Source organism: Notamacropus eugenii, chromosome 4 (assembly GCF_028372415.1).
Source record: "Notamacropus eugenii isolate mMacEug1 chromosome 4, mMacEug1.pri_v2, whole genome shotgun sequence".
NCBI classification, from domain to species: domain Eukaryota; kingdom Metazoa; phylum Chordata; class Mammalia; order Diprotodontia; family Macropodidae; genus Notamacropus; species Notamacropus eugenii.
The window spans coordinates 195,219,838-195,246,540 of record NC_092875.1 but is presented as its reverse complement, the minus strand read 5'-3'; the positions used below and the strand labels follow the sequence as shown (position 1 = coordinate 195,246,540).

At 35.1% G+C, this 26,703-nt stretch overlaps 1 long non-coding RNA gene across 25 annotated transcripts in view; it reads right to left on the bottom strand.

The window, feature by feature from the left end:
• The window catches only part of LOC140500898 (uncharacterized), a 520,520-nt gene that overhangs the window by 26,273 nt on the left and 467,544 nt on the right, over positions 1–26,703 (bottom strand). For 22 of the 25 annotated variants that reach the window (XR_011965958.1, XR_011965946.1, XR_011965940.1 and 19 more), the window contains one exon: positions 14,159–14,213. The exons of 1 other annotated variant lie outside the window; for it this stretch is intronic. This is a non-coding gene — a long non-coding RNA (uncharacterized lncRNA). Of the gene's footprint in view, positions 1–12,909; positions 12,982–14,158; positions 14,214–20,446; positions 20,672–26,703 lie in introns of all 25 variants that reach the window. 2 more of the 25 variants (XR_011965955.1, XR_011965954.1) reach the window with 2 other exon arrangements.

Sequence of the window (26,703 nt, the reverse complement as noted above, 5' to 3'; positions counted from 1 at the left end):
GAAATGACACAAGCAAGGGTACAGTCACTTCCTGGTCAGAGGACATTGCCTTTGCCAAAAATAAAGACAATGCTCAAAATGTGTATGCACATCACCCTATCCAAATATGGGTAAAAGGAAAAATGACTTCAACCAAAATGATTCATAAATATGAGCCATGAGATGCAAGGCTTTATAAAACATATCCCTCACCTCAGCAATACCTTAGCAACCAGACATACCACACTCCCCAGTTATCCACTTTACATTCAATGTCTATTGTGTACAAATTGGAAGGACAGGAAAAGATGGCAGAGTTGAGAGAGCCAAGAGGACGGTGAGAGACATTTATATACAAAATAGTCAATGGTCAAAATCAGGCATTGGACAAATGAAAAGACCAAGTGGACCATGGATTTAGAATTGGAAGGTCTTTATTTTTCAGATGAAGAAATTAAAGTCCAGGAACGTTAAATGACTTCTTTGAGGTGACACAGTTAGTGAAAGAACTGGTCTATTGACTACAAAGTTTGTGCTTCTCCTATTGTGTCACACAGCCTTTTAGGACATTCATCTTATTTTAAATACCAATATTTGTTCAGTGGTATTGACTCTCAAAAGGCATAAAAGCACAGCTCATAATATTATTTGACTCCACATTCTATTACTTCAAAACTAATCTAACTTCCTAGTCCATTTGAAGAAAATGTGGTGCTGATTGGCTGGATGTCTTTTTTTTAATGCTGATAGGGCCATTTTTCATTATAGTGTATATTACGCAATGGAACAATTGTCAAGAAAAGGAACAAACTGTAGAAATTAACTATATTTTAACATGTAGTTTGTGTTAATTAGTAAGCAATATGACAAACATCTAATATGTCAAATAAATTTCTGATTGGTTGAAGCCACTACCCAAGTTAGCAATAAACATTATAAAAAGCAGTTTAATATTTTTCACACGGTAATTGGGGTGCCATTTTTTTTTCCTGCAGTGTTGCATGATTTTATGTAAGTGGCCTTTTCCTTTCCCGAGGCAGCATGGTATTATGGGAAAAGAAGTGAGCTAAGTGTCAGGAGGCTCAGGTTCGAATGCCTCTGCTGCCATGAACTAGCTATACAACCCCAGACAAATAATTTTACCTCTCATGGGACTTATAGTAAATTTTTAAATGCCAATCAAGTTTTTAAAAGGTTGTCTTATACGCAAAACTGTAATTTTTTTTAAATGAAGGAAACATAGGAAATCAAGTTCTGGTATAAATTCTTCCAAATACTAATAACTAACTACTAATAACTTTCATAAGAAATAATGCTAGTTGGAAATCAAAATAATAATAAAAAAATAAAAATTTATATGGCACTTTATGGTTTACAAAGTGCTTTATAAATATAATTTTATTTGATCCTCACAACAATTCTGGGAAGTAGGTGCTACTATTATTCCCATTTGACACATGACCAAGGAAGTACATGAGGCTAAATTTGAATTCAGGAGCTGCTTCCAAAAAGACCTGAGTCTTATTTCCAGGTCTGCTAAGATCTCATTGTGGGACACTGGGCAGGTCCCTTAAAAATTGTGAGACAATATTTCCTAATACAAGTAAAATGGAAAGTTGGTTCCCAGCAGAAATTCTATGATTCTACTTCTCCTACTCCTTGGTTGGATAAGTTTTTATTTTGTCACTGACGGCACAAGGTACAAATTTTAATGAGTAACAATAAGATAAAAAGATCCTTTTGGGGGTAGATGAGTTTTGAAAATGATTAAAATGAAGGAATTTTGAAAATGTTAAAGTGAGTGAATTTACCTTTGTCTATTTGATGAGTAGGGCTTAGCAGGAAAATAGAAATTGTATAAAATCATTAATTCATTTATTCAGTAAGCAAACCATAAGCATTATAAAAATTAGATGCATGGAGATATTATATAGACTGTCTATTTCAGAAGAAAAAGACTGTCCTAAGAAAAAAAATTCCTGTTTTGATCTATTTTTCTCTACAAACCAAATGAGAAAAATGATCTTATAAGTCTGGTTACTTAGCAAATGCATGTATGTTGAAAAATATCAATGAGACGATCATTCAACATAATATCTAAGACATTGTGATCAACACACTACATGAATACACTATGGCCAAAGACCCATCCAACATTCATTAATTAATTCAGTCATTCAATGAACAAATATTGAGCACCCACTCTGTACAAGGGACCTCAAAATAGAAGGTAAAATTTCTGAGTTTTTTCCTGATCACAGAGCTCATAAATTCATCCAGGGAAATGAAACCTGAACAATGTAGGCAGGACTCTTCCTCCCATTTATTACTGAAGGCATCTAAAATCTGGATTACAAGTATACAATATACTTCTACAATACATTCATTCCCTTAACATGTACTACTTGCTGCCTGAGAACCAGAAAACTGTCATATTACAGGACTATGGGTGAAGAAGGCATATCTCAAATAATCTAGTGCTGTCAAAGATGGCTGCACAGGAAAAGCTCTACACATCAATGGGGAAAAAGGGGGAGTTCTTCTCTACGACCTTGAACTGAAGACAATAGTTCTGATTGTTTCATTTCTTTACATTTATCTTTTTCTTTTCTCCACCTTTTCTGAATTTCCAAATGTTCCATTACCTGAACCGGGATCCAAAATCTCTGCATGTACACGTCTTGTACACAGTAGACGCTCAAAACAGAAATACGGAATTGTGTACGCAGAGTTTAATTAATATAGATGCAGATACTTTTAAGCTCTGACAATAGCTTAAGGAATCCTAACTCAGTCTTGTAGCAGTTCTGTATTTTTCTCCACTTAGCCAGACTAAGAATTGCAAGTACCAGAATGTTATAATTTTAGTTTTTTCTGGCCATACCTTGATCAAAAACAACCACCAATTACCTGGAAAATCTGCTCTAATGATATTTCCAGAGAATACCAGATCAAAGGGATTCAACTGTGCTCTGGTTAATATCTGAATATTTGAATTCTTAAACACATCAAAACAAAATTTTCAAAACCCAGTATAATCTTTGCATTTCCTTAAACCACAAAATGAAAACATTGAAAGTGTCTCAACCAACTGGTTTACTATTTCAAGCTGATTTTCTATTATGTTGCATTTCTGAGGGTACCATAGGAAGCTCAATGGAACAAGATCTGTTGACTTAATTAATGAAATACATGCCACAATCATGTGTGTACTTTATTGGTACATGCTGTCTAATCCTAGTTCAATAAAGTAATAGGAGGTGCCCAGGTGTATATAATGAAAGACTGTCCACCCCCTAGGAAACACTCTATCACATCTTTTATTCCTCAAGGAATTTTTATGCAAGTCTTCTAGCTTATCATTATACAATGGTCTCTATTAAATATTCCTTAAAAATTCCAAACAAAATAGTATATAAGCAAATGCTTTCTAACCAGTAGGAGTTTGTGATTAAAAATAATGACTACAACTGGAAAAATCAGTCCAACAGAAAAAATGTTGTAGAACCTCATTCATAAACTAGAAAATCTGTTCATACAGGACTAACTTTTGAAGAGTGGACAAGATGGTGACAGTAGTGGGCCTGTGGAAAGGAAACCCTCTACCTTCCAGTTAGTAAGGCCTTGAGAATAAGACAAGACTTCAAATGCTTTTTGGACAAAGATATTGGGAAGGAGGGAGCTATCTTGAGAAAAGGAATGTTGGGTAACAGCTATGAAGGCACTGAATGTCAAGAGAGGAGATGACCCCAGTCATGATGATGGAGTGCATATGGAATGAGCAGGAGAATGGCGAAAACAATCTGAGTTCTCAGAGTTACAGTAAAACTTGGGCAGTCATCAAGTCTACCCTCCTGGATTCAGTGATGACTGTGCTTACCTATATGACTCCTAAATAGTATGCATGACACGTAGCAAAGAAGAGTGAACTGAAGAGTTGACAAGATCTAAATCCAAATCCTGGCTCTGATACTCTAATTGAGAAACTAAACAAGCTTAATCTTGTCAAATCTTGTTTTCTATGTCTTTAAAGTGAGGATAATAATATTTGAGCTATCTTGTAAGAAAAAGTATTTTATAAACCTGAAAATATTATAAGTGAAACTTGTTATTATTAAACCAATCTGATTGGGGGGAAGGAGGATTGTAGGATAAAGACAAGTGGTCAATTTTCATACTTACTAGGAAGTCTTTCTCTTGCATAGGTTCTTCCTTGAGACTAAACTAAATTCTAGCCATCAATTCATACCTACGTAGATTCTATTTCTAGTTCCTTGACCCAAACTCTATATAACTCTTAGTTATAAGATGCTATATTCTGATCTGCAGACTATTGGACAGGTCTACTAAAGTATAAGCATAAAAGCCAAAAAGGAGCTGTCAAATCAATTTATACCCATGCAAAAATACATCATTTACCAAGTTAATGGTGCTTACCAATGAGAAATATTCTTATAACCTCAATACTATACACTTGTAATTTTAGTAACACATCAAGATTTTCAAAACCAAGTTCTTCATTTAATCTAAACATGCAACTAAGGGCTTATAGGAGTCCCAAATATCTGTGATCTGGAAGTTTCTGGTAAGCCTGGTTATAAATTTTATGTACTAAATTGCAAATGTAAAAGACAAATCTATAATGCAATGTGAACTGGCTGATCCCTTCCCATGACAAAGGTAAAAAGGGAAGACAGTTCAAAGAGCAGTCTATGGAAATTTTCTCTATTCCCCTGTCTCTTTTCAAGTCTTACAGCCCCATAAGGAGCCCTTCTAGGTTACATCATCATGCACTGAAGAATTCATGATGGTGGAAAAAAGGCCCTTTGCTTTTATCTGAGTTAGAGATATTAATTACTGAATTATAGTTACCAAGCTATCACAGAATGGAATTTTCTGTGCAATTTCACTATTACAGGGAATTTGGGATGACAAAGTTCCCTCTACTAATGTAGGTTGATGCTTTGACACTTCAAGTTTCAGAGTGTCCAAGGGCAGTAAGAGGTTGAATGACTTGAGATTGTCAGATAGCAAATGGGAGTCAGAAGTGGAATACAACTGTAGTTATCTGTGCCTTCAAGGCCAGCCCTCCAGCTACTATATCAGTCGTGTCACACTGAAATTTAAAATGGGGGGGGGGGGAAGGGAGGAATTAATCCATACATAAGAAAGGATACCTATGGGATGTATATTGACTAAGTTCTAAAATACAACGTTATCTATGCTTTATTGTAGTTTGGGCTGCCTTCAAGAGTGTTGTGGTCTGTATGCTGTAGGTCTGACACTTTCATACTATACTATACTATACTATACTATACCATACTATACCATACTATACTATACTTTACTATACTATACCATACTATACTATACCATACCATACTATTATACCATACCATACCATACCATATTATACCGTACCATATTATACCATACCATACTATATTATACTATACTATACTGCCATCATTTGGAATAGTTTACATAAATGAAAACAAGAAATAACAGTAATTTTGAAAATGTGCATCTTCAACCCTTATTCATCTTAGAATAACATTAAAGACTAATTTTATTCAATAGACTTTATTACAAAAAAAAAATTGCCTCTATTGGAATTTTTAAAAATTACTTTTTTTCAGTCATGTCTGACTTTTTGTGACTCCATTTGGCATTTTCTTAGCAGAGATACTACAGTGGTTTGTCATATCCTTCTCTACCTCATTAAACAGACAAGGAAACTGAGGCTAAGAGGATTAAGTGACTTGCCTAGGTTCACACAGCTACAAAAGTGTCTGAGGACAGATTTGATCTTAGAAAGTTGAGTCTTCCTAACTCCAGGGCCAGAACTCTATCCACTGAGACTTAATTGCTTATATTAAGAAACTGCCACATGATATTTTTTATTTGCAAAACAAATCTAGAGTAATCCAATTTTCATTAGAAATAGGAATAATCTAAAATAGGAAAAATTTATCAACTACACACAAATGTTCTCTCTGTTCTTGTTTTCTCTCATTTGCATATGATACATACACAAAGCATGGTATTGTGGATCAAGTTCTGGGATTAGAATCAAGAAGATCTGAGTTCTAATCCTACTTCTGACAATTGCTAGCTATGAGACCCTGGGCAAGTCATTTGACCTCTTGGAGCATTAGGCAGTTCTGTAAATCTGTAGGATATAGAAAAATGGTGATCTGCATGGGAAAGGCTTCTATATAAGCAATCATACTGCTAGATATAGAATGTAGGTATAGATATACATGTATATCATGAGTGCTTATAACATATATACATACACATAAACATGTGTAAAATAAAGTAAAAAAACTCAAACATTCTTCCTCCATGTAACATTGCAAAAAGTTCATTATTTTAATATAAAAGTATATATACTAAAAGATATTGATACAATATAACTATATCATTACCTATGAGCTTCTTAGTGTTTCTTTAATTGGTGATATAGTTATTACAGAGTAGTTTCTACTGTAATTAGGTTGAGTCATTTGAAGTTCTGTTCTTTCCACGTTTGCTACTCATATTGATATCTTACCCACTCTGGCCAGGACAAATAGATACCAACATACCTGGATGACCACAGCTGGTAATTCTACTCTAAAGTATTTTGATAAGGAACTAGATGTCAACTACTACAATTAAATAGATTTGTGATTATAATGCCTACTCAAGGATATAGTAAGGATTTCTATGGGAGCAATGGTGCAGTTTAAGAAAATACTGAATGGGGAATCATAACACCTGGATTCTAGTCCAGCTCTGCTACTAACAAACAACATGACTTGGAGGAAATCACTTTATCTCTCTAAGCTTCTTATCAATCAGATAAAGCAGTTAAACTACAAGATCTTTCAAGGGTCTTCAATCTCCAGTATTCTAGGTAATGCATTTATTATGTCAGTCAGCCTAATTCCTGGGACTTATGTGAAAAGACTAAGACTAAAGAAATATCAATTTATGGGGCATACAAATTTCATAATAATTGCCCTTTTTACATAAGATTGTACTATTTGATGAATCTCTGAGGTCAGTGAAAGCTGACATATCACCAGAACTATCAGCTATTGTTTTAAGATTTAAATTCACAAATCAACAGTCCAGTGAATTCATTGCAATTTGCATTGCAGAGCTGTTCCAAATGGAATGTAGTACAATCACCTTGTTAGTGGTGTTCATAATAAAGCCCTTCAACATTGACTCAACTGATCTGATCTGACACCTTTAATAGCATATACAAGTCTCCAGCCATGAAGACCACATTATTTCCAGTTGCAGAAATGAAGGGAGCAGCAATAATTCTTTTCTGGCCACTAGTATTTCCACATGTCGGTTAAAAGATTATGTTATGTTAGCTAAGGATAGATGATTGTTATATATGTATACTAGGGGGCACTATAGTGTAATACATTATTCTGATCATATAGAATTTCAGAGTTCAACAAAGCTTACACACACACACACACACACACACACACACACACACACACAGACACACACCACACAAACAGTTGTTGTTTAGTCATTTCAGTCATGTCCAACTCTTCATGACACAATCTGGGATTTTCTTGGCAAAGATATCGGAGTTGTTTGCCATTTCCTTCTCCAGCGCATTTTACAGATAAGTAACTGAGGCAAATAAGGTTAAGTGACTTGCCCAGGATCACATACCAAGTAAGTGTCTGAGATTTGAACATAAGAAGATGAATCTTCCTGATTCTCAGCCCAGTGCTCTATCAAGCTCTGTGTGTATACATGTATACACATGTGTATGCATTTGTGTATTTGTGTATGTGTATATATACACCCACATATATTGCATATATACACATGTATGTATACCTATACACACACAAATCCATATATACACACACATATACACATACACATATATATGTGTATATATATGTACACACATATATGTGTGTATGTATATGTGTATGTGTGTATATAGTTTTTTTAAAGTAGTTTCTCATTTTGTAGATGAGGAAAATGAAACCCAGAGACTTGACTAATCCAAGGTCACAGAGGAACTAGAAGAAGCAATACTATGTACTACCAGACCAGTGCCCTTTTCCACTATACCTATCTACCTCACTATTATGCCATATGATCTTTCTTTGAACTTGCTAAAAGATTTTTTTCCCTTTTAAACTCTGTAGTTGTTGGTGTAGGAATTTCCAAAGTAATTTTTTTCGGTATTAAAGTTCAGTCTTTTTAATGGTCTGCTCATATTTTGTTGCAGAAACCTGCAAAAGATATGGCTAGAACTCTAGAACAACCTCTAAAACCAAAGTTTATATTTTAAACTGGATTCTTTCTTAGCAGTTGCTCTCAAAGTGATTAACAATGTCCCTTAGTCTCCAAAACTATTGAAAAACTAAGAGCAACACTGTTTCTCCAACTCATCTACTATTGTACAGTGTGCTCTTTCAGAAAAACTGGAACAACAACAACAAAGATCCCTCTGATTAAATGGCACAACTCCCAAGCCCTTCCTCCAGCTTTCTTGCCCTCCATCAAAGAGCTGGCTTTTGCATCTGGCAACCATGTGCAGCAGAATAGTCTAAATATGGCTGATAAACTTGACGGAGTTATGTCACATGACCCAGAGTGACAGCCAACAGAAAAAGTTGCTAATGTAATTTCAGCTCCCAAACGAAAACTTTCCTCTTTTTCACTAATAAATTTTTATAGGTAAAATATTATTCCTAGGTTTTTTTTAGCAAAATACATACCCATTCCATACCAAGAATGGAATGGGTGGAAAAAGCATTGGACCATAAATCAGAAGACCTTGCTTCCTGGCTAGGTTCCTGTAACCTTTCTGTGCCTGTTTCTTGTGTCTATAAAATAAGAGCTTGGCTTAAATAATCTCAAAACAACTACCAAGGTCTGAAATTCTATGATTCTAAATAAAGGGAATAATAAAGCAAGGTATCTGAAAAATCATTATGCTTTTTTTTTTCAAAAGGAAAGTCAACATTTAGTAACAGCTGGCCTATGGTGGAAAAAGATATAACTGAACAATCTGATGGACTGATTCATTACAAAACATAGGAGCTGCCTCATGAACATCCAGGTATTTCCATATTTCTTGTTGCTGCATTTGACAATTGGAAGGAGTCAGGGTTGCAGTGGTGCAGTACAATGTTGGATTTGAAGCCAAAGGGACTACATTCAAAACCTAATCACATTACTTTTTATATAACTTCTTTGGGTCTTAATTTCTCACTTAAAAATGATGAGACTGCAGTAGATGGGCTCTGTGGTACTTTCTTCCTCTGAGGCTTTAACCCTATCATCCTATCAATCAGAGAGTGCTAGGGGGTACAGTGAATATTACACTGGGCTCTGGAATCATAAAGACTCAAGTTTCAATTTGACTTCAGTTATGCAGCCCTGGGCAATTCCCTTACTGCCTGTCTGCCTCAATTTCCTCAATTGTAAAATGAGGATAATAATAACACCCACCTCCCAGGGTTGTTGTGAATATTAAATGAGATAGTTGTAAAGTACCTACCAAAGTGTCCAGCACATTGCAAACACTTAGTAAATCCTTTTTTTATTGCTTTTTTCCCTTCCTTTCTTCTTTTCTTCCTTCTTTCTTTTCCCATTAAAGTTTGCCTGATTCAACATATTATAGGAACACCAGCTACATCTACAAAATTCCCAAGTGGTTGTCCAGCTCTCATTTAGCACTTTTAGTAAGGAGAGAACCCACTACTTCCCTAGACAGTTTGTTTTTACTCTGAGATAGCTCTAAGTGATAGGAAGTTGTTCTATACATCGCCTAACTCTGCCTTTCAGCAATATCTACTTATTGTCCAACATTCACAAGACAATAATTTTGATAGACAAAAACTTTCTTTCATGGTTGATTCAGTAATTGTCTTAAATTTCAGTACTGTATCTAAAATCATCTTAAATTTCAATTCTGTTATTTGAAATTGAAATCAAATTCAAAAGGCCATTATAAAATATGGTGCAAGACACTGGGGACAGGAAATTTTAATTTATTTTTTATTTAATTTATTTATTTAATTTTTAAATTTATTTTATCTTATTTATTTTTAAAATAAGATGTTTCTGGTCCCAGGGATCTTAAGGTCTAATAATAGGGAATATGACATGTATACAAATAAGCAGCATATCAGCCAGAATACGATAAGAACAACAGACAAAAAGTCCTATAGGAAAATCTGAGGAAAGGGGGAATACTTTGAGTTGGAGTGATTAAGAGAAGGCTTCACAGAGGTCACAAAAGAAGAGCAGAGAAGTCTAGAGGAAAAGAAAGCTTTCCAACAGGCAGAGATAAGGAGAGAGTTTATTCTAGGCAGGGTTACTAAACTATACAGTTTACAAATATTGGAAAAGACAACACCAGTTCCTGAAACAGAAGTCTAATTCTAATGGAAGAGAATGGACAAAGGAGAATAATATAAAATAAGGTTAGAAGATCTTTTAGATCCAATGTCTGGGGAGCCTTAAATGCCATGCTAAGGAATTTGCATTTAACTACAGGTAAAAAAAAAAATTAAAGATATTTGAGCTGAGAAGTGCCATCATTAATAAGCACCAACCATCTGCTCCAAATGGCTCTAGTCCCTGATGATACAAAGACAAAAATGGATTGGCCCTAGACTTTAAGACTTTATTGTCTTAAGGGAGAAGAAAATACAAAAACAAACAAACTAACTAAGGCAATTTGAAGGCAATTCGAAACAGTATCATTAACTACTGTGACCATCAAAAAAGGTCCCTTGGTAGAGGGAGTGTTTGATGTAGTCTTTGAAGGAAAATCAGGATTTCAAGAGGCAAAGTTGATAATAGAAATGATTATTTCTCTCTTATATTAATAATCAACTACTGAATTAGGACCGGGATTTTTTCAGAAGCCTGTAGGTTGTTTAGTCTTTGAAGGGAATTGTTGATGGATGAAATTGCCCAAATCCCTGGGGTACATCCTGGATATAAGAGACCATCCAACTAAAGAACCTTCCAAAGAATTTAATCTCAGGTGAATCCCAGCTCATTGTGTTCCAGGTCTGAGTAGAGATGGACCCCCTTTTGTCTTGATTGCCCTAGATAGGGATAGTTTAGATAAGAGATGTCTCTTTGTCCAAGACTGAGTAATCAGTCATATCCCCCAACCCCTAATTATAATAGGTTCACTTCTCCTTATAACATTCATTACCTCATTACTTGTTAACCAATCCGAGTTGATTGCCACCTTCAGAACACTCACTCTTCCAAGGGCATATAACCATTCAGTGGGTTCCATGAGGGGTCTTTGCTATTTAAGAGTGCCGTTGATGACTAAAATGACTAATTACCCATAAACTATGTCCCTCAAACTTTTAAAACATTACAATGAGGAGAAAGTGCATTCCAAGTATGGGGAATAACCTGCAAAAGGCACAAAGACAGGAGATAGAATGTCATGCACGAAAACAAGAACACAGTGGAAAGAAGGCTAACTTGGCTACAATGGAAAGAATGTGAAGGAGGAATGATAAGTTTAAAAAAAATAGAAAATGTAGGTTGGATCCTGGCTTTAAATTAGACTCAGAAGAGTTTGTATTTGAACTTAAAGGCCAAGGAGCTTATTGAGGTGATAAGTGACATGGCTGGACCTTTGCTTTAGTAAAATCACTTTGGTAGCTACATGGAAGAATGTCTGGAGAGGGAAGAAACTTGAGGGAGAGATATAATTTAGGTCTAAATGAGAGATGCAAAAGGCCTGAGCTAAGGTGACATCTGTGAACGTAGAGAGTAGGAGATGGATGAAAGAGATGCTGTGGAGGTAGAACAAGACTTGACATGTCAAAAATCTGAATGAAAACTGGAAAAAAAAAGGTCCTCAAATATCTAGGTATTTGAAAATATCTAGCTCATTTTTTATATCACTTCTTGATATTTAGTTAGTAGAACTACATGTATTTTAAGAAGTTTTTTTCTTTCTTTTTTAACTAAATAGTTACACCCTAATATGTTCTAGAAAGTTTTCTGTTATATCAAACAAAATGGAATAATCGTATTACTTTGCCTGTTAGGCATCCTTAGAGTGACATTGTTTTAGCAGAATGATACTGCATCATTACTGAAAAATGATCTTCTGATAGGATATATATGCAATCAAAACAATTTTTCTTTTAAAAGAAAATTTTTCATTAAAGACATTTTTAACCTCAGAATATGCATGTGTGAAATAAGTATATTCATCTACATATATTATGCAATAAATAGAGTGTAGGTCCCTACTTAGAGCAGCTAGGTAGTTCAGTAGATAGCGTGCCAAGCCTAGAGTCAGGAAGACTTATCTTCCTGACTTAAAATCTGGCTTCAGACACTTACTAGCTGTGTGACTCTGGACAAGTCATATAATGCTATTTATCTTAGTTTCTCATTTATGCAAAAAAAAATGACCTGGAGAAGGAAATGACAAACCACTTTGGCATTTTTGCAAAGAAAACCCCAAATGGGATCACAGTCAGATATGACTGAAACAACTGAATAACAACTGCTCACTAATTACACACACAATCATAAAATTATTAGCCACTGGAAAAAACAAAGGCATTTGATGAATCCAGGAACTCCTGTGTACTCTTTATATCTTATTGTAACTGTAAGCACTCCAACATACAGGGAGGCGGGGTGGGGGAGGGAGCTGCTATCACAGGTTCTTTGATTTGCTTCTCTAAAAGCAAAGGCAACCTTTGAGGGCTTAACAATCACTTTAATCAAGCACATGTATCATTCCTTTAATCAAGCACATATATCATTCACCTAGTTCAGAGAAGTCAGCATCCTGAACTTCAAAGAAAATACAGATAAATCCAAGATCAACAGATATGGTTTCCTCTGCCTGAATTCAACAGACAGGTCCAACTGTCTAACCATAGTTACCAGAGAGGGAAGTACTGACATCTGAGTTTTCAAAACCGGGGGGCTCCTGTAGCAGCTTCCCACAGTCCTCATCTGGTCAAACAAACACTTCCAGTTAGTAAGCCCCAAAGTAAAACTTCAACTCAGAGTATCTGTACCTTTTTTTTAGAGCCAGATGGCATCACAACCCTTGAGAATCAGTGCCTCATTAACTAAGGGCTTGGGCCTTTCCACAAATGTTCCCTAATCAAACTCTTCTTAATGGGCAGGCCCATTAATGGGTGGGGAAGATCTTCAATCACATTAAAATAATTAACAATACAAATACATATACTGTTTCTAGTTAAATAAACTCTTGTTTCTGCACTTTACTCCTTGTAAAGACTCTGATAAAAGCAAGATTCAATCAGAGGCACTTGATTATACTAAAACAAAAACAGCAAAAGATCCTACTTTGCTTGCCCCTACACTTATGTGCATAAATGAAATAATGCAGCTACTCAGGAGACTGAGGCAAGAGGATCACTTGAGCTTTGGAATTCTGAGCTACAGTTAATGCCAATCAGGTGTTAACACTAAGTTCAGTATTAATATAGTAAACCCCAGGAAACAGGGGACCACCAGGTTGCCTGAGGGACAAATCATCCAAGGTAAGAAATGGATCAGATCAAAGTTCCTATGCCAATCAGAAGTAGGATCAGATCTGGGCAAGATACCTAGGTTTATATAAATAAATATTCATTAATCACTCAGTCTAAGCCAGGCATTGTGATGTGTTGGGTATGCTAATACAAGAATGAGATAAAAAAATGTCAAATACTTCTTGTAATATAAAAGTTCCACAATATCACTTCACCTCTTAAGTCTCGTCTTCTTTAGGCATCCCTAGTTCCTTGAACTGATCCTCACATGACATAGTCTCCAGTTCATTTACCACTCTGATTGCTTTCTTCTGAAAAGGATTCTAATTGTCTCTTTCATTCTTAACATGGTTACTAGACTACACAGGATTGACCACGGTAAATATACTGAGACTGCTAACCTACCATCTAGTGGAAAGGTTAAAACTAACCGTAGGCAAAGAGTATCAATGTTTCCTAACAAAACAAAAATAATAAAACTCTATCAATTTGACCAATCCAAGATTCACTCCCATTAGCAAGTACTAAACCTCTTCATTTATACCTTAGATGGTATAGTCTAATAGAAACAGCTTTGCCCTTGGAAGACAAGGAACTATGAGTTTGGATTTCTGTTCCATATTACTCACCAGCTTTAAAATCCTGGGCAAGTCATTCCACATTTCAGAGTATCAGTTTCTTCAACTGTAAAAGAGAAATAATACTTTTACCACTCACTTCACAGAGCTTTCATGAGGAAAACACTTTGTAAATCTAAAAATGCCAAATAAATTAGAAAGATTTGTTCCCCCTTTGAAAGGTAAGAGGACATGGGAGAAACATAATTGATCTTAGAAAAGAAACTGGGCTTCAATCTCACATTTCTAGAAATATGGCTTGCTGCCACTGTTGCTGTTGTTATTATCACTGTTATTATATGAGTTAAAAACCTCAGAATAAGAAACAGAGATAAAGAGATAGAGATAGACTGAGAGACTGGAGTTATTTACAAGAGACAGATAGATTGAGAGACTTGACTAGGGAACACAGAGAAAGTGAGAAAGAGAAGAAAAAAATGAGAAAGAGAAGATATTGCTCAGAGTTTGCTCCTATGATCATCTGCCCCTTAGATTCTCTCTATTTCCTCTCTCCATTTTTATCCTGAACAAGATTCCTATAAACATGGAGAGTCCACTCAATAAACATGTATTTAGCACATACATGTGCTCAGTGGTGGGGATTAGAAATTTGCAAATGAAATGATCCTTTGTCCTTAATGAGTTTGCATTATCCCAGGTTGGGGGAAATGAGGGTGTGGCTATGATACACATATAAATAAGAATAAAATAAAGTTAGGGAGTGAAGGGGGCAAAAAAGAGATCAAAAGTGCTCCAGGAAAAACTGAAGATGGAAAAAAATAGTTGGAAGAAAAAGGAAAAGCTCTACAGAGGAAAGAACATCTGAACAGAACTTTGAAGGAATTTTAAAGAAGTACAGATGACACCAGAGAGTATTTTGGCATGGGGAGAAAGAGTACTTTACATATATAGATACAGATATATAGATACACACACATATATACATATATGCATATGTGTGGTGTTATACGTATATGGTAGGAAAAGACATCTCAAGTTGCGAAAATAACTAGCAATGTCAACTGCAACAAATACAAAACTCATGAAGAAGAATAATTTTAAATAAAATCAGAAAGGTATAGCCAATGAGCGGGAATCTTGAATGCCAGACAAAGCTATCTGCATTGAATTGTACGGGTGACAGGGAAATACTAGAAGTTTTTTTCAAAGGGATAGATTTATAGCTTAGGAAGATTATTTTGGCAACTCTGTGAAGGATGGACTGGAGAAGGGGAGAGAATGGAAACAAAGAAACCAATCAGATCTTTAGAATTTGTCTTCCTAGAATGATAATTACCTCCTCTATTAGCTAACTACTAGTCCAAGTAGGAAAAAAATTATTAGCATAGGCTGAAGGAAATTCTAGGCTTTTTATAATACAAAAGTTCAATAAACACTTAATTGTATTTGTGGTGAGTGTAGACTTTCTTTTGAGTCTGTGTGGAATTCTATAAGATGACAATTCAATCCCTCAATCAGAGCATGTCTTAACAAAACCTCTTAAACAGGCAACTCTTCAATATATCATATTGGTCATATATCAATTAATACATATTCCAATATTTGTGAAGAAGTATTTACCTTTTTATTCTTTTTAAAATATACATTTCATCATAAAAAGGAGAATTAAAGGAAGAAGATTACATTTCTGATGGATGATGGTCCAAATATATTTGTATGTTTTGTGAATGAGAAACTGCCAAATAACATAAAAAGTGTTGGCTAATGCAACCACAATAAAGACAGATCCTGGTGACCTGTTTTAATTCATATGCCAAAAAAAAATGCATTACACTGCTTGGCATTACAAGCTACACTGGGGAAAGATAAAAAGCAAATATAGGAATATACCAATTTAGGTACAACAGTTCAGATTATTGGTATAATTTAGATCAGCATAATTTATTGCATGTATATATATAAGCAGTCTTATGATAGAAGAGAATGTGCAAATATAAACATTTGTACTCATATACTTTTATATACTAATTTTACACTCACATTATACTAATATTTATACTATACTATATTTATAATATACTTATATTTATACTAATATTATGCTCATATATACTAATATAATTAATATTATACTAATATTTATACTAATAAAATGGCAATAACTTAATAATGTGTCCACAATATGAACAGAAATCTTAGTTAACCTGCAGGGAATAACATTAATTTAGTTCAGACATTGTGAGGAAATGAAACATTCGAAGCTTTTAGTGACATTGTGATATGCTACTGTATCTAAAACAAGAATCCAGGTTGCAGACGCTAAATTTGAGGTTTGTCGACAACTTCTTCTTTACATACTCTCTCTTTGGCACTGCTAATCATCACAAGGAGCTAATCTGGCTGAGGAGAGAGCAGGATGCCATCTTACTTACTGAAGGATCAAACAAAAGAAAAAGCTCCTCATTGGAGCTTTTTTATTCATAGTTGCCCATGAGATTTGTCCTGCATTAAATAGAGCACTTACTGTGTCATCTGTTTACCATAATCTGGTTTCTATCAGACACCAAATGAGTCATTTACATGCAATGGTACAAATTCACTGTCACATAAAGGAGGGGTGTGCACTTAGTTGAGGGCAAAAAAAAAAAGTCACACAATTCCAAGGATTGTCCCTTAATGTTGGACTGGAAACATTTTTAGCCATTTTACTCAAAATGTTATCACTGTGTCAAGTTCTCATCTTACAGCACTCTTAGGAATTCCACAAGATGAGAAGATGTCCAACAATTTGAATGGAAACATTATATTTAGGGAATGAGCCCTGCTTACATAAAGAAAGAGTGTGATTTTTCCCCAAGAACAAAGAGATTAGAAAAGTAAATTGCTCAAAGAAGAGATATGAGAAGACAGCTCTCATTCATTTGCAGAGATGGAGTGGAGTAGGGGTGGGGTGGGGGAGTGCACAGGTGCAAAAATGCATTTAAAATCTGGTGGGTTTTTATATACTGGTTGATTTTGCTATTTTTCTTCTTTTTTAAAATAAATTTATAAGGATAGCTCTCTGGGAAAGAAAAAAGGAATACAGGGGGAAATCTAGGCAATGCAAAAACTAGAGATATCAATAAAAATACTTTTAAAAAAACAAGAGGAAATCAAAGAAAATTGCATCTCCAAATGAGCTATATTTCCTACCCATGTTACAACAGTGTTTTCCAAGTTATCCTCCATAAGCTTGAAGTAGGGACAGGAGCCTGAAATCATGTGAATCCATACAGTTCTAAAGCAAAATGATATTTGTTTCTTGAGTTCCTCACAAAGATCTGCTCAGGTTATTAGTGTACCTATTGCTTTCACCACAGTCATCTTCCACCTTGTTTAGATTTCTTGAGGACTTGCATCCTCTGTGTCCATAATTTTGTCTGCCTGACAGAAAGTGTATCAAGTGCTTATGATAGGGAAGAAAGCTTCATCTGCTTTTCCTTGATTGCCTTGCCTTGATCGCAAAAGTTAATGCCTTTACTGACAGAGAAACAGACATGGCAAAACCCTGAGCCAGAGACCCATATCTTTAACATCAAAATTGTTCCAGAGATGCTGTATAGTTACAAGTCACAGGATACAAAATACTAAAGAATCAAAATTGTTTCAGATCACCCAAAAGGCAATGAAGAAATACACAATGAATATGAATAGAAGTTATCACAATCATGATAATAATACTTTAATGTTTTAATGTTTACAAAATATTTTTTAAAAGATTATCTCATTTGATCCTCATAAGAACCCTATTATTATCCTCCCTTTATAAATTGGGAAACTGAGGTAAACAATAGCTAAATGCCTTGCCCAGAGTCACACGGTAAATAAGTATCTAAGGCAAGATTTAAATTAGGTCTTCCTCACTCTGTGTCTATCCACTCTGTCACCCAGGTGCCTATTGGAGTGATATTTAACCAAATAAGAAGTCCTACCATTAATGAAATGAGTGAGCATAAATGGAAAGATATCCCATAGACTCCTTTGTATCCACAAAATATTAAAAGACCAAGAGGAAGCCACTGAGCATCTTGTATGGATTGTCTATGGTGGGTGTACAAAAAAGCACAGACAAGCTCCTCATGATGAGAAAGTATAGATGAACTGTGATTTATACTGCTGGAGGGATGATCCCCATGGTTAAAATCACACATCTATTGAAGTAACAGTATTTAAGTAATGAGGACCAAATATCATAAGTGTAAGCATTCAGATCACTTAAATGTGGAAAAGTACATATTGAAATCAATCTAAATAATTTAAATGAACAACAAAGTTAGCACTACGAATGTTTATATGGGAATAGCATATACCCTTCAACCATAAGGATAATGCTAAAGAATTATTTTCATTTACCGGACCTTTTATTAAAGATTTCTTTCTTTTTTTCAGTGTGATAGGGGATTGAGGTCAGTCAGCAAATGTATTTGGCCTTAATATATAAATGAACAAAGAATTCATGACCTTAAATACGTTCCATATTTTGTTTCTACAATAAGCCCAAAATTCCCATCCGACCTCCCAATTAACCAAAAGAATACAGACATATCATTCAACATAGACACAGACAGGGCAGAATGGGACCTGGTCTGAGCACTTTAAGGACTGGAATGATAATTTCAGAGATGCTACTGACTAGGTAGTTTCTACCTGGTCATTTATCCATTTGACGCTGATAGACCATCTATATTTATTATCCTTATCTACCTCTGGTACTTTTATCTCTTCTTTCCTCCTTTCAATCAAAGCAAAGCAAAACAAAATCCATATCCTATGTTCTCAAAGTGGCTTTGTTTTTTTCTGCTTTTTGAACATTTTAAACCTAGTTTGAACAGAAGTTTCATTTTTTTTTTTTTTTAGAAAAAAAGCTTTACAGTGATTGCTTTATATTTGCATACTTTGTGATCACCCAAAAGGCAATGAACAATACTGGAACTGTCTAAAATATTAAAGGAACTTTCTAATCAATCAAGTTTGTGCATACATAACAATTTTACTTTTACAAATTATATAAACATGAGAGTGATTCTACTTAAACATTGGTATATGTCATAGAAGTTTTCGCTGAGGACCTTATTAAGGAAACGGTCTTCCTCTGTGCTAGGCTTTCAGAGTTAAAAAATTTCAAAGACCCTTAGACTTTAATTAGCACCTACACTACTGGGTGCCTATCTAATGAAAACTACCTAACATGATAATTCACTGATCAGTGTTAGTCTTTTTTATTAAGCTCCTACTGGGTACAAATCAATTTTCTAGTTAACATAGTAACAGGAATTCCTCTAATCTTCTTGAATAGTCAGTAATACTTGCACATGTTAAACTGAATATTGGCTACATGGTAGCCATATTCATGATTTGGCTAATAGTTTCTCTCTAAGCTTCCTCCTACTTCCTAAGTTAGATATAGCATTACTAGACAGATATAATATAAAAATCGATCCATTGTCTGTTTGGTTTTTTTTAAAGTCACGCTTCTGCTGAATAACTGGGGAGATCAACAACATACTCTTTCCAATTCTGAGCATTCCCAATGAAAGCAGCATTGATTGTAGTACATTTTTATTAATAATGCTTTTAAGTTTGTGTAAGGACCATGCCCGCTGACTGACCATTTGATTAACTTTTCTTGTAAAGCCTGTGCAGAGAAATGAAATTAACATAGAATGTGCTTTGAAAAAGGAAGAATGATCCTTAAAATGAATGTTAGGATTCTTAAGTATGGTTTTTATTATGTCTTGGGGCCAATTTCTTTTCCCATGGCAATGTATGTCAGAAGCTACAACATAAGTCTATGTGGATATGAGAGTTAGTATCCAAATTTTCACTTTTGACATAACTTTTCATATACCTATATGATATTAAACACTGAAGTTAAATTTCTATTTACTTACTATTATAGATGTTTATATTGCATATTATTTAGCAGTTGTGGAAGTAATGCATTTTCTATCCTGCCAGTTATAGTATCATAGATGTAAGACTGGGAGAGGCTTTATTGGCCATACAGTTCAGTCCCCTCATTTTACAAACGAAGAAACTGAGGTCCAGAGAGAATAAATGGCTTACTTAGCGTCATCTACCTAGTAAAGGTAAGAAACAATTTTAATCCTGGTCCTCCTGACTCCAGGTCCTTCTTCACTTTTCCTCTTTATTTAAAACCCAGGGGAATTTCAAGGGTAAAATTTTAACATGATTTCTAACTGAATAGTTCCTTAAATATTCATTGGAGATTCAGTGAGCTCCTACATTTATGGTGTTTTTCAAATAAAGAAAATATATCAATGTTTCGATACTACCCACCAACAGATTCGGCCAACTGGATTGCCATTTGCTACTTATGGAAGGCTTCTTGAAGCAATCGGATCTAATCCAGGGTCAGAAGGGTATCAGAAACTTATGGATAGCCATATGGTTTATTATATCCTCATATATCTTTTGTTTCGTTTCTATACAATTATAACTATTTTGTTCGGTAGAAAATCTTGGCTGCCCCCACTTTTCCGTTTTCTTGATAGCCTCCAATCACTGAAAACAAAAACAAATAAAAACTACTTCACATAGTTCCCCATCTATTTCAGGAAATAAAGGAATATTGTACTGCTTCCAACCTACATTTCATGCTGATGTTAAAACTGCTCCTTAGAACTCTATTACTTAAGATTAGAGGGTAAACTCACAAATTAGAAGCAAGTGGTTACTTCCCTGTCAATATGTAGTTCACAAAGCAGCATAATGCATTTTTGCTACTCCGTTTCTTTCATCTTGCTACACAGATAGAAAGAAAATCAATATTTTCATCAAGAAAAGGAGTTGTTCTTAAGGGATTTCTTTACCAACATCTGAGAATTAGATACAATTCTTCATTATTCCCAAATACTTATGCTATCATCATTCACTGACAAAGAATGTAACATCCCCAAGTCTTAGTAGATGTTGTTGTAGTGCAGACCCTTCTCCCTCCCCCACAAAATCATGCCAACCGTATGACCTGTTGGCCAACCTTCTGGTGATGATCCTGCCCAAGCTTAGATAAAGCTTCTGCCCAGATGAGAGACAATCCAAGGCGAAGCTGGAAACATTACGTATAATATTGTTTCCAGCTTTGCAGAAGCAGCCAGGACTTTTGCTTAGCAGGCATAACCTTCAAGAACCAGGGGCACCTCCACAACACAATAAGACATTTCAGTAGGTCTTCAGGTAGGGCGATTAGTTATGCATTACAATAATACCACTTTGAATTTATATATGGCTTCCTACAGTTGACTCGAAGTAATTTAACCATAGAATCTAATTTATTATCAATATCCCAGGGAGAGGGGCTGGGGGAGGAACATGAAAGTATTATCTTTCATGCCCTTGAAATGAAGAAAATACAAAGGATATTTGGAGAAAGCCAAGAAGAGAAGCTCAGCAGCTATTTTCTTACAGATAAGGAGTGGATTTTATAAATGACGATGGTACAAGCCTTCTACATTGCTCTTTGTAGGGCTTTTTCATGAGCATGGGCATTTGGAGGTGACAGTGCGGCTGCTTCTGACAAGAACACTATAGATTAGTGCACAGAGTAAGATTAAGTTTTTTTTTTCTCCTATTTAGTTTTTTTAAATATCTTTTAAAAATCTGCAAAATAAATAAGAAAAAGCTGCCACCACCTTCCAAGTTTCCAGAAATCTCATTTCCCATTTCTCATATTAACACAGTTATTGTTTTATGATGAAAGAAGGAAGGGAAGGAGGAAGGAAGAGAAGAAAGAAGTAAGGGAGGGAGGATGGCAAGGAAGAAGGGAGGAAGGAAGGGATAAGGGAGAAAAGGAAGGGAGGGGGGAAGGAAGGGAAAAGGTAGAAGGAATGGAGGGAGAGAAAAAGAAGGGAGTGATAAAAGAAGGGAGGAAAACAGGAAAGGAGGGACGATGTAGAGGAGAAGGAATGGGGAGGGAGGGAAGAAGGGAGAAAGGGAGAGATGAAGAACTGAAAGGAGATAGGGAGAGAGAAAGGGAAGGAGAAAGGAGAGACCAAGAAATATCTGGAGTCAACGAGAAAAAGGAAAAAGTAGACAAAATGCCACTATCTTTAGTTCCAATATCATGAAAGTATTAGTAATGGTGTTGTGCAACATTATATAGGAATTATCATCTTTTCATTCTATCAAGTTCCACCAGAACACCAATTGAAGCACTGACCTGCTGATTTAATTAATATTGAATATCAAATGCAAGAATAATATTATGTATTCTACAGACAGGTTGACTCCATGCCCAGAGTAATGTTTAAAATAATGGATGTTAGCAATTGTTTCATTTATGTCCTTGCATCTTCAGATCCCAGCACTGTGCCTTAAACACAATGATTTCTAAATAAATGCTGGTTAAATTGAGTTGAATTAAAGTACAATTTCTTAACTGCATTTTGGGGAGAGAGAACTCTTTATTCCCATTCAGAAAAATTCATACACACATATAGAATTTGAACATTAACAACAATATTATACATAAGTCTGAATTTATAATTCTAAGGAAAATTATGCAAGTATACCTTTACACATTTTGGCCCCATTAAAGCATGCCAATTAAATAAACTAATTTTCATTTATAGAGCATTTAGCAACCAAAGGTATTTTCCAAACTATATCATTTTATTATTGCAACATCACAAGTGGTAGCTAGGGTATATAGATATGAAAAGGAGGCCCACCAAATGTACATGACTTGCCCCGGTTCCCACTGTCTGCTAGTAGCAGAGCCAGGAACAGAGCTGCCCTCCATATCCATATTCTTTCTGACAGCCTGCATACTGTTATATCCAATATGTGTGTAACCTTCTCTTATGCAAATCATAAATAGAAGTCATCATCTATTTGAGAAAATTAATAGACAGTCATGAATGTAAGCATTCACAGTTTGAACTCAGAAGTCAGTTTCTAGCGACAAAGTATAAATAAAATTTGTGGGTTTTGACCAGGCACATTTTATAACTGATTTTATTTACATTTGGGATATTATTTTTGTATTCGTGTTCTAAAAACTGATCAAAGTCTTCTTTCTTATTACTCTCCCAACAAACACAAACTTTCCTATCTTTGATGCAATCTCAGTTATTTACAGAAATTAGAGAAGGATACTCTAATAAGATCTAAAATTCTGAATTGGAATATGGATTTTTCATTTGTCATGTTCATGGGCCTACCAAATTCCTACTTTATTCTATTTCTCCTATGTGATATCAGAGTAGTCCTTTCTCTTTCACAATTACAAATATGCATATATTTTGGTGGTGGTGGGTAGTGGTGTTCAGTCATGTCTGGCTCTCCATTAACCCATCTGGGGTTTTCTTCGCAAAGATACTAGAGTGATTTGCCATTCCCTTCTCCAGTTCATTTTTCAGAAAAGGAAACTAAGGCAAACAGTGTTAAGTGATTTGCCCAGGATCACAGAGCTAGTAAGTATCCAAGGCCAAATTTAAACTCAGGTCTTCCTGACCTGAGCCTGACACTCTAGTCACTGTGCTACTTAACTACCAATAAAATATGTATGCATTACATACCCTGAGTAGTTTTCTCTGAGTAGTTTTAGGATTACAGTATTTGAAGGAACAAAATCATTTTGAAGTTAAATGCATGCTTCCATTTTTATCTAAGCGTGAATGCCAGGATTTTATGTGATAATGTTTGAGTCTAATAGCCTTCCACTTCAATAAGGAGGAAAAAATAATTGTGGCCTGTGAGACATGGTACAAGGATAAGTACTGCCAGGAGCATGCTGGTAAATATTTAATAACTGGCTCTCTTAAAAGAAAAGTATGCATTGCATGACAAATTTTTAAGCTTAATCTGAATTGCTAACATTTTCCCCATCACTTTCCTAAGTCTAGACAATCAAAAGAATAATAAATGAAGCTCTAATTTGTAGCATTTCTCAATTTCCAAGAGGTAAATGTTCACAGTTAAAATTTAATAAATGACGCTAGGAATTGGTTTCAGCTCACCTTTGAACCTAAACCTAATGTTACAAGAAATTCTGTGGAAGAAAGGAATCTCTCTTCTGAAGAGCTCTTGATAATATAGAATAAAGAGAAGAAATCATATGATCACACATGATTAGAACTAGAAGAGACATTAATGGATATCTAGTCCAACACCTTAATTTTACAAATGAGAAAACTGAGGCAGAGTGACACAGTAAGAGCCAGAGACAGAATCTGAACCCAGAATACCCTTCTAAAATATTTTACTGTCCACTCACTTAAATTTGTCATTAGTCCCTTTTCTAAAAGGAGAAGGAATATGAAGTTTTGGATATTCCACTGGTGATATTCAATCTCAAGAACATATCCACTGTCAGACCTTCCTTCCCTCTGACCTGTTTTATTTTCACTGTTTTATTTATGCAGCTGTATTTACTTAGAGACTACAAGTCTATTAAAGAAGTCATCGGCTGTGCTCATTCTTTTCACTCACAGTTTTCCAGCATATTCACTGGATGAGAGGTTTATTTATAGTGACTCAGGCAGTGGTGTGCCAATTAAGAAATAGAAGAACCTCATAAAGAAAAGAGCTTTTGTGCAGCATGTGAATTGCCACAGAGAGACTAACGTGTTTATTAGCTCTGACACAGCAAACAAACAAGCAACACCGAGCCTTCAGCTCTGAAGAAAAGTAGTGCCTGACATTCTACAAGAGGTGGCTCATATTTATTATTTCAAGATGGAATTTTACACTGGCTGATATGTATAGACCAGGAGTCAAAACTCATTGGAGTCTGGACTATATCCAATCTCTGATTGAGCATTGATTTCACTTTGTGTTAATGCAGAGTAAGACAGAAAAGTGGGCCACCCAATGATCCAAACATATATTTTCTGATCTTACTTCCTTCTGTTCTTATTAGAAGAGGATTTTATTGAGTGAAGTCAGGCCAATTCCTAGTGTTCATAAGAAGCTGAAATTAAAATGACCAAAAGGACCTCAGTATATACACCCTTTCTTTCAGTAAATAACCTTTATCCATTCACCCTCTTATTCATCATAAATGAAGGTGGCAGTAGCACGAGTCTCCCGGTAAAATGGGCTAGGAGAGCAACATAGAGGTTGACTTGGTTCAGACTTAACTGGATATTCAGTCATTTGCAGATAGTCATTCTTTCCATAAACCTAGTCGGTATCAGTATATGTAAAGTTTCTAACCCTTCCAGCTGGGGAATACCTCATGGAGGAAATATGCTTTCCTTAGAGTTTATAAACATGACTTTGTCTAATTTTTCATTAAGGTTTTCTCCAGTTCGATTCTGAGATTTTTTTTTTTCCTGGAGAGCATCCACAACAGCTTGTCTCCCTTAGGTAGCCCCATGTTGTCAAGGAAGGAAAGATACATTTTTTGCTTCTTGGGAGAAATATACAAAGTAATGGGTATACTATCAAAGGGGTGGCAGATCATCACAACTCTCTCTCTCTCTTTCTCTCTCTCTCTCTCTCTCTCTCTGAAATCCCTAAGGGAAAACACCGTATTATGAGCAAAACACTACAATTTCAATTTGTTTTTTAACCAAATGAAAAAAATGCAAAACACAGATAATTTCCCCAGATACAAATGAAGAAAAAGAAAGAGCATCCAGTTTTTTGCTATGAAGGCTAGCTGCTTTGTTAGATTCCACAAACACTGATTAAGCCCCTCCTTAGTGACAGGCCCATGTGTTTTACTGAGAATATAAAAACAAAAATGAAATCCCTGTCCCTCAAAAACATTATATTCTACTGGGAGTATTAACATGTATACTGGCTAAGCAAAGTATCCTAAAATGTGATCATACAAAGACATTTTATTTAGATATTCCTTTACTTTCTGTCAATGAACTTGTCTAAACTTCACTAGATTGGTCCTTGAATGACAGGGAAGCAGACTAAGATCCTTCAAGGATTCAAGGTATCTGTTTCCTCAGAGAAAAACTCAAATAGTGGACATGAAATCCTGAAGCACTCAAAAAGTCTTTCATTTTAAGAAACCTGGGATTTATAAGATACAGATATTATTGATTTCATTAATGCTACTGTTGTATCTTTCAGGAATCTTGTATAAATTTGACACATGCATGGGAGACTTCTCATTGGAAGGACATTAAAGTGGTATTCTACTAGACTGAAAGAAATGTGTTGTTTTTTTTAAATAATTAACAATCAAGAAGCACAGAAGACTCTTATATTTTCCCATGCCTTTCAGTTAACTGTATTATTGTAGCTAAAATCCCACCTTCTTTTCCCCATTACCCTTAATCCTAATGGCTTCCCTCTATTGATAAATAGCTTTCTTTGTACATAGTTGTTTGCATGTTTTCTCTCCCATTAGAAGGTAACCTTCAGAAGGAACTGTTTTCTACCTTTCGTCATTAGCCTGTTACTTAGCACAGTGCCAGGCACATGGTAGATGTTTAATACATGTCTAGTGACTGACTTGAGAAAGACTAATTTCACTTTTTTCTTTTTTAGTTTTACTTTTAATTTATGGACTAAAACAAGCATCTTGTACATGAAACAGTAAGTCTACTATGTACAACTTGGTATTCCTTTCA